Genomic DNA, 8397 nt, shown 5'->3' with positions numbered 1-8397 from the left:
TATTACATTATTTATATTGTTCCTAATCTAATCGACAAGATGGATTCACACAGCGCTGCAACAATGGGCTCAAACCTAACAATTGTGAGATGGCACAGGGCCAGGCGGTGTTTCCTCAGTTGTACACAGGGTCACCATGGGTCAGAACTGACTCAATGGCACAACGATCTTGTTTTTTCAGGAGGAAGATGAGGCTATGCGCTTCTATAAAGATGTAGAACCCTGAACACCCAAATGGGGTCGCTATGAGTCGTGGTGCTGGTGAGGAATATTGAAAGTAAAATGGATTGCCAAAAAAAACAAACAAATTACTAGAAAAGCCAGAGTCCTCCTTAGAAGGAAGGGTGGTGAGACTGTTCATGTCGTCGGGAGAGACCAGTCCTGAAGAAGAACATCTTGCTTGGTAAAGTAGAGGGACAGTGAAGAAGAAGCCCGTCAATGCGATGGATTGACACAAAGGCTACACCAATGGGCTCAAGCAGAGGGACATTGCGCGGGTGCTGCAGGCCGGGCACGGTTTCATTCTGTTGAGCGTGGTGGCCACTGTAAGTGACTCAGTGGCACTGGACTACCACATGTGCTGGAACGACTCGATGGCTCGGAGCAGTCATATATTCATACCAGATTATAAGCCTCTTGAAAGCAGGGACCCCAATATAGGGCTTGCACACACTATGTTGAAATTATAATACAGCAAGTATGTTTGTACTTGAATATAATTAATCAGTACTTAAAATATTAGTGGAATAAAAAACAAATGGGTCATTTCACATTCCTTTTGGGGTGGGGTGATATTATATTTGCCTAGATTTCAGTAAGGGATAATGAAAGTATGTTTGAGATTTATTTTTTATTTATTTATTTTTGGGGTGGGGGAATCATTTTACACAAATCTTTCTTGCTTACTTAGTTTTAAATTTTGAAACCTGAAAATGACGGTATGGTTACCATTCTACTCGAAATTGCGTTTTTAAAATATTAAACTCAATAAGGGAGAGAAGGAACGTCACTTGCTGGAAGGGGACCACCCTCAGCATGGCGTCTGGACCTGAGGAACGTTCACTTCACCAGCGCCTGAGGTGTTGCTCGGCAAGTCCACATCTCTGCAGATTTGCAGCCTCACTGCCTCAGGATGTGCCACTGGTCGGTTGAGTGGCTACCAAATGGAGTCCCCGGACGTGACAAAACACCAGGGGCAGGGGAGGCTCTACCTGGACACAAGTCTCACCAAGAGTCTCCTCTTGATGGTGCATATAAGGGTGTGCAATTCTTTAGAAATACAACAGCAGCAAGACAAGGAAGGATAATACAGTGCACCAAAATAAGAACATGGACCTAGCTAAAGAAGATAATCAAATCACTGTAAATTCATGAACATGTTGAGCATGATCAACATATACATACTGTCTACATGGAAGTGTCCATTGTTATTTTTCAGACTGGTTTATTCAGTTTACCTAATACCAGTCTCAATTAATTGGGTGAAGCAGATTAATCAGTTCTATCACCCGAATTCTTTCCACCTGGCTATAGTTCGAGAAAGCTATAAGAATGTAAAAAAGCAAATACACACAGGCAGTTCATAGATGATTGACTACAAATGGAATTTCTATCACAAGATAAAACTACTAAAGTTATGTGTGGTGGTGGTGGTGGACGTGGCATATGTAGTTTAAAGAGTGCTTTAAAGCATGTGCCTTGGACATGTATTCCCATTCTTTAAAGCTTCCCCCAGGCAGCCTTGTTGTAGAAGGTTGAGGGGCAGGTTTGCAGCCCCACGTGGAAGATCTCTGGGCTAGGAAAGGGACTTCCGGGCCACAGCACCCTCAGAAGTTCTGAGAAGTCATGCTCAGTGGGAGGGACCACGTTCGAAGAGGATTGACAGTTTAGACTGAAAACAGCTTTCAAAGAGACTAATCTTATAAAGGATTGCAAATGAATAAGGGCAACGGGAGTAGGTGTGCACCTGCCAGTCTCTGCCGAGCAAGATGAGAGCCTGTCTGTACTCACACATGCGCTGATTTAAAAGAAGAAGGGGGGGGAAATCACATAAAAAACAACATCTTTGCTACGGAGACGTTTTTAACAAGTATTACAGAAAGAGCACCAGCTACCAAACAGAGTTGCCAGGGCCAGAAGGAGCCATCAATCGAAACAGTTTACATTTCAAAGTTTTTCCAGGAGGAGTGAAAGCGACTCCCCTCCTTGATGGAGAACGGAGGAGCTGCGCTAGTGCAGCTGCTGGCCGGCTGCTCCGTCCAGCGTCCTTCTCCGGAGTGACCCCGTCGCCCTTAGAGGGGTGCCAACAGGGAGGAGAAACATTGGCATCTCCTGGGGTGATGTGCTGAGCACCTTCCCGAGCTGGGGAGTCAGGACAGAATCCTCTCCCTGGCGTGAGTTCCCGGTGCAGACAGAGACCCCTTTCTCTGCACACTATGTGAGACCCTCGGGTCACTTTGACTTCCACTTGCCGACCTCACTTGACGAACAATTATACCCATTGGCCCGGGAATCGTTTCCCTTGGAGATAATTCAAGAATTGACTCCCTCGTCTCATCTTTGTAACCACCCAAAGACGTGAGTGCTAACAGGGCTACGTTTTAACCCGGGTGTGTATTTGTTTGTTCTTTTCTGATTTGAAAGAACGTGCGTGCTTTCCTTTGCCACTAGAAAACAAAGCACATTTCTGAAAACTCGCAACCATTTTCAAAAGGTACACAATATAAATCTGGTGGTTTGGTTTTTTGGGGGTTTTTTTGGTCTTTGAGCTTTTAATTTTCTGCTCAACCTTTCCATGCCATTTCTAAACACCGAAGCTCAATCCCTGGCTCTATTAGAATATGATCTGCATACTTTTATTCTTGACTCTAGAAGCAGATGAAGTGGAAGCGCTCGTCTAAGGGGGGAAATTGATTTCATAATTAAGATTTGAGGAAAGTAAATAGCATCAGGAAATGAAAGCCTATTGTCACTGCCGAGTGTCCCCTGAAGATGGTTTCTGTGCAGATCTGCATATATCCCCAAGGCCAGCAGGCCCACAACTAGATTCAAGTGTGTCATCGCACCCTCTGACCCACAGACCCTGTGTGCAGCGAAGAGCCCGCCCCTGGAAACCCAGAAGTGCTGTCCTGACTGGTTTCTTCGCTTGCAAGCGCAATGCAATAGGAAGAACTCTAAGCTCACTCTCTTCTATGTTTGCATCCACGTACAAATGATGCTTAGTATGGTGGCAAAAAAAAGACAGTCACTTTCTTAGCTTGACATACTGCTGTAAAACCAAATCAAGGCCCGTGCTGTGGAGTCAGTCCCGACCTGAAGCTACCCAGAGGGCAGCGTCGAACCTTGGAAAACTCGGGGTTTCCAAGGCTGTGAACCTGAGGCAGCAGTCTCGGCACCTCTCTCTCCGTCAAAAGAGTTGATGTGTTTGAAGCACAAATATTTGGGTTCGCAGCTGAGCGCTTTCAGCATCGCACCACCAGAGCTCTTTCTTATTGATACAAATTACAGAATATCATAGGAAAACATCACCAATTTCCATCCCACGACCCTTGGAAATACCACTGGTTCTCAACTTCTGACCTCCTAGTCGGAAGCTGTCCCTGTGTGATGTCCATAATTCTCTCAACACGGATCCATTACTTTTGCTCGGCGTTGGGGGTCAGGCCGAGAGTGTAAAGTCAAAGATAATTAGTAGTCCTATCAATAACCAGCTACAGAATTGCCGCCTAAGTGACAGGCCAGAAAAGCCCCGAAAAGAGGGGGCCGTATCCAGTAGAGAGGAAGTGCTGGTGTCGTCTGTGGTTGGAGCAGCTGCTAAGGACGATCAGCATCGCCAGGAGACCTCGTTGCATTAGCATAAATTCAAATGACAAATGCACAGTGCTATTCAGAGACTCATTAATTTGCAATGGGTGCAGCGCTCATGACATATTAGTGCAAAATTCAAATGTCTTTGTAGCAATGCGAATGTGGTTGTGAGGACCAAAGTCGCTAAAATGAAAATGTGTGTGTGTGTGTTTTTAGCAGTTTATTAAATTATGAACTGTGATGACTATATCCGTGCATCTTTTTAAGCAGATGAGGTCCAGCGTGCTCCAGCGGCAAATCGCATGGTTTGTGTTGATATTTTCCTGTCAGACAATTTCCAAGCAGCAGATCAGATCCTAGACTGTCTGCTTTGCGCTGCTGCATGCGGGCTGAGAGCTCCCCCTTCTGGACAAACAGCACTGCCACTCCAAAAGAAAATCTGGCCGCTCACTTATTGTCTTCTTCCATATTTTTAACAGGTTTTGATGCCAAGAATTTCGGTGTCCACCTGAAACCAGAGGGAAATAATTTCGTATCCTTGATTGTAAGGGAAATCATACACTTTACAAAATGCACGATAAACAACCTCAATTGAATTTGGTTTTCAATTATTTTAATGAAGATTCTCTAAGATCTCATTTACAAGTATCTTCTTTTTTTAAATAATTACTTGATAGGTATATATAACAGGAGCATCAGCAGCAAAATAATAGACATTTTCATATTCATATTCCTTTCTTGATACCATAAGCAAGCTTACAATTATTAGTGTTCTATTGTTTAAAGTAAAAAGCACTCATATACATGGAGCCTTTTAAACAAAGCAACCGAGTGTATATTGTGTTTAGCTCAATTGAATGAGACGATAAGCAGAGGTGGACAAGGAAAGTCTGATCTGGTCATGCCATCCTCACCTGGTAGCTACATTTTTCTTTAGCATCAGGAATCTTCTGTCCAATTAGTTCAAGTTAGACAAAGCATATTTATCATGGTGTCAGTTTTTAAAATTGAAATGCTATATATACTTGGACTTTTAAAATTCATTTTTAAGAGGGGGGGAGAGAAGTAAAACATAATGAACTTTTCTCCAACAAACTTTTTGAGGTCCTTTCACTTATACAAGGCTGTTAACTGCAAGGTCAGCAGTTCGAAACCACAGCTCTGTAGGAGAAAGACAGGACTTTATACTCCCCTAAAGTGTTACAGACTCAGAAACTCACATGGGTAGTTCTGCCCCTTACTAGTGCATTACTATGAGTCAGCATCCACTCAAAGCAATGAGCTTGGTTTGGGATGTTGCACACAGTTTGCACATAACTGCTAATCAAGAACGGCAATCCAAAACCAACCAGTGGTGTGCTGGTCTAAAAGCCTAATGTTCTACAGCTGTAGAACATTTCTGTCTTGTTACACATGGTGTGTCACCGTGAAGCAAAAGCAACTCAGCGACAATGTGTGTGTGTGTGTGTGTGTGTATACTCACACACATACACACAAGGGCTCTCTAAAAGAGTCTATGGAAATATTCCATTATCTTTCAATTCCATTTTTTTCACAAGCTTTTGGAGTCCTATTAGCACAATAGTATCGATAGAGCTTGGTTGTAGTGTGCAGCATTTACCAAACTGGGAGCCCTGGAGACTTGGTGGATTACTGGCGAAATATGAGGCTTTGTGAGCCTGTAAAAAGTTGAAGCCTTGGAAAGCCCCAGGGACAGTTGAACCCTGTCCAGTAGCGTCAATAGGAGTTGAAATGGATTTGATGGCAGCGAATTTGGTTTGGGGTTGATTGACCTAACCAAATTATACATCAGTGACCCCTCTGCACGCCTCAGCTCATAGAGTCTGAGGGCTGGCATAGATCTTTCTCCATGTGACATAAATATGCACACCTCTATGTCCTAGGTATAAAGACATACACAGAGATGAAATTTTTCAAGCTCTAGCCTGTGAGGGAATTGAAAAGTATGCTGAAAATTGTTTCAGGAAAATAGAAAATATAGAAGTAGTTACCAGAAAAAAAAATGCCACCGAGTCAATTCCAACCGATACTGACTCAATCGAGGACTGAATAGAAGTCCCCTTTGGGTTTCTGAGGGTGGGAATGTTTATTATTGGCCGAAAGCCTCGCTTCACTCTGCTTCCTCGGAGCAGCTGGTGAGGGAGGACTGTGCATCCCACAGTAAACCCCTCTGCCACCCGGGTTCCTCTTTCATGGGAACCAGCTCCCACCCGCCGCCCACTGCCTTCCCCACAGACCAAAGACATATTTTCTCTTGAGTCATTGGAATTAACTAATATGCATTAAACTGTCAATAGTATGATTTGGTAGAATCTTAAGATAAATTCTGTTTAGGCCTTTTTAAACTTTCATAAATTATACAAGGTAAATGGAGGGGTTGTCTCACTCTATCTTCACTTATAGACTTAACTCTGGTCTTCCTGAGCTCCTCCTTTACGAAGGCTGTGTACTGCGAAATCACATTTCATAATGTCATTGATACGTGTGTCATCTTCAACACTGAAAAGTGAATCTGTTGTAATCGATTCTATTTAGTTGCAATTGAGTCGGTCTTGAGTTATTTAACAGCCTCGTTTTATTTTACAGCAACTGCTATAAGAAAGATATGGCGTTAATGAGAATTGAGAAGGATTGCTGCCCATTAAACATGTGAAAGTAGCATGTGACTCAGTAACATTAGAGTGATCATTGTAGCGGCATGTACAGGCATTATTTTCCCCTAAGGAATTCCCTTTTAACAAGTAATTAAAATCCCAGACTCACTGAAAGTGAGAACTGAAGGGGCTATTTGTTGATCATCTCTCATTTTACAGATGCAAGAACCAGAGGTTCAGAGAAGTTCAACGCACTTACCAAAATCTAATAGTTAGAAAGTGGAGATGCTGAAATAAGCACCCCAATCTCTCTCGAGTAGGTACTGTGGAGTTGGTTGCAACTCACGGTGACCCCGTGTGCAACAGAACGCACGGGGTCCAGTCCAGAGTCATCTTACAACGGTGGCTGTGTTTGAGTCCGTTGTTGCACCACTGTGTCAATCCATCTTACTGAGGGTCTTTTTCTTGTTTGCTGACCCTCTACATTCCTGAGCACGATGTCCTTCTCCAGGGACCGGTGCTTACGGGTAACATGACCCTAGTGCATGAGACAAAGTCTTCCCATCTTCACTTCCAGGGAGTACTCTGGCTGGGCTTCTCCGTGTCTCTGCAGATCCTTTAGCATAACCCAGAATCACCTGGAGTATGTCTCAAGATATAGATTGCTGAGTCTCTTCTCTGAGTTCCGCTTCACCAGGTCGGGGACGGGATTGTGAATTTACGTTTCGAATACGTTCTCAAGTGATATTGCTGTTGCAGGCCATAGGCCACACGTTGAACATGATTGGGGTGGACATTTTCTAGCTCTTGTTATCCTAGGTCTAATAACTTTTCTCATCATGATGAGCAAAGTAAACTCAAGTTTGATTTTTCCATGTTACTCTGTTGTCTTCTTTTTAAGAAAATGGCCAGTTCATGTCTACAGTGTGAAAAGTCTAATTGAAAGGGAAGGGAGGGAGGCAGGAGGCAACGCACCCAGACTCAAATTAGAGATGAAGGCATTTAGAGACCTAAGCATGGAAAGATTAGGGTTCCTGAGGTGAACCTCCATCCCAACTCAGGTAAAACACAAAGGGTAAAGGGAGATTAAGCCATGCCAAATCAAACAAGGCCCAGAAATGCTAATTTCATGATTAATCAACTCTTCCCATCGCTCCGCATCCATTTACAGAAGTGCTCTATCGAATGATACTCAAAGCAGCTCCACTCCATCACTTCTAAGCAGAGCTTTCGCAGTATGCCTTACCATGGTCACACGCTGATCTTGGGAGTATCAAATAGCCTCTACGGGCAGTTAGCCCTAACCATAACAGCATCTGGCTGGCCAAGTCTGGGGGAGATGGCCTTATTCCCCACTGCCTTTATCCACCAGCTGTGAATATTCCGACTGCAACCGAAACTTACCTTCTTTTCAGTCCCTAAAATGAAATAATGCTTTCAGACCAAATTAATAAAACTGCAACTTCTCATTGCCTATGGGGTGTTAGCAAAGTTAGATCTTAAGAGCGAGAAAGAGTACGTCACAAGTACTGGAACCCGCTCAGAAGAACAGAAATATAGTCAAGAAGAACTTCACCTGGGCATTTTCCCATTCCTGATTACACAGTACAGAATTCAACAAACCTACTCAATATAATTGTAATATCATGTCTTTTCCTCCAATTTTGGAGAAGACTACGATGAATCTAGATCACTAAAATGTTATATTATGTTGCATATTATATATATACTGCTTTTAAATAGTATTGGTTTAGTAAATGAAAGTGTCTTCTGGCAAAAAGATTTATATATGTATATAAATCATTTATGATGTATATTTTATGATGCACACTGAGGTATATCATTTTTGTAAGATTTTAGTAAATCTTCTTCTATCAGTCTTCTAAAAATTGTTATTTCATGATACAAGCTTCATCCCAATGCCTTCCATAAATAAAATAACATTTGGGGGAGCATGAAGAGTGACCCCTTCCCC

Source organism: Echinops telfairi, unplaced genomic scaffold (genome assembly GCF_000313985.2).
Source record: "Echinops telfairi isolate 266 unplaced genomic scaffold, ASM31398v2 ScPeMD7_7469;HRSCAF=8507_1, whole genome shotgun sequence".
NCBI classification, from domain to species: domain Eukaryota; kingdom Metazoa; phylum Chordata; class Mammalia; order Afrosoricida; family Tenrecidae; genus Echinops; species Echinops telfairi.
This window is presented reverse-complemented; position numbering follows the sequence as displayed.